The following is a 1,100-nucleotide window of genomic DNA, read 5'->3' on the forward strand; positions in this document are numbered from 1 at the left end:
TTTCTATTTTTTGTTTGTTTACTATGCTGAGGCTTGTGGAATGGTTAAATTAGGCAGCTTTGTTGCTCATATGGAGACCTCTTTAGTCGATTTCTACTTTCCAGAGATGTCCTCTGGGTATAACTAACTATTTGTCTTTGCCTCTATTCTAGGAGCTCATCACCTCCACTAATTTGGTGGGGGAGTTTGCAGCTTATTTGGCCCAATACTCAGTTCTTCAGAAATGAGGAGCAATATTGTTTATAATTCTCCAGCAATCCAGATATTGGTGTATGGATAAAACCAACTGGTAGCAACAACTAGGTTACTATGGCTGAAGTAGTAATATCAACGAGCAACAATCGTGTCAAATGTAAACTGAATATTGACAGACTCAACGATGAAAAGTATTGAACACTTCATGACTGTGTACCCAGAGGCCATGCTAATCTTCTGTGAATTGTTCCCATTTTAATATATGTGCTGCCAAAGCAAGACTGTATTTTGTCAAGGTTTTTAGTTTTTTCAGGTTGAAAGGTAAATCTGGACACTTATTCTTAGTTGGAAATAGAACCCATTTAAAAAATTAATTTTATTGGTACATTTAATACATACAATATAATGGAATTCAGTGTTGGAAATTTGCACCTTTACATAATCAGTCTTGGTTCTGATGTTTTCCCCATTCCTCTGACCTCCCTTCAACCTCTCCCTCCCTATCTACAAAGACTTTGTTTCTATTATTTTTCATTTTCTCATATTAATTCCATTCCCTTCTTTCCTTTCCCCTAGCCCTCCTATTTCCCCTTCCTTTTTGTCCCCTTTTCTTCCTATTTTACATTAACTATTATACCTTTTATTCCTTATTTACACTTTCAGTTTCTCACACTAGAGAAACTATTTGATATTTACACGTGTGTCCCATTTATATCACTTTAGAACCCATTTCATTTTTGATTAATTATATATTTGGAATTTTTCCAACCATTGTATTTTATACTTTCTATTTATCTTGATTTTCCCTCATGTATATTGTTATATCTACATTTCCCCTCATGTATATTGTTATAGCTTGTACCTAGATGTCCCCTGAAAGCCTCATGTGCTTATAGGTGGGACTT

The 1,100-nt window shown here is 34.8% G+C and overlaps 1 pseudogene; it reads right to left on the reverse strand.

Annotated features, from left to right (window-relative positions):
* Positions 1-382: 382 nt before the first annotated feature.
* LOC117284241 lies at positions 383-474 on the reverse strand (annotated as a pseudogene).
* Between the last annotated feature and the right edge of the window lie 626 nt (positions 475-1,100).

This window comes from Fukomys damarensis, unplaced genomic scaffold (assembly GCF_012274545.1).
Source record: "Fukomys damarensis isolate Sample0158 unplaced genomic scaffold, DMR_v1.0_HiC HiC_scaffold_4, whole genome shotgun sequence".
In the NCBI taxonomy this organism is placed as follows: domain Eukaryota; kingdom Metazoa; phylum Chordata; class Mammalia; order Rodentia; family Bathyergidae; genus Fukomys; species Fukomys damarensis.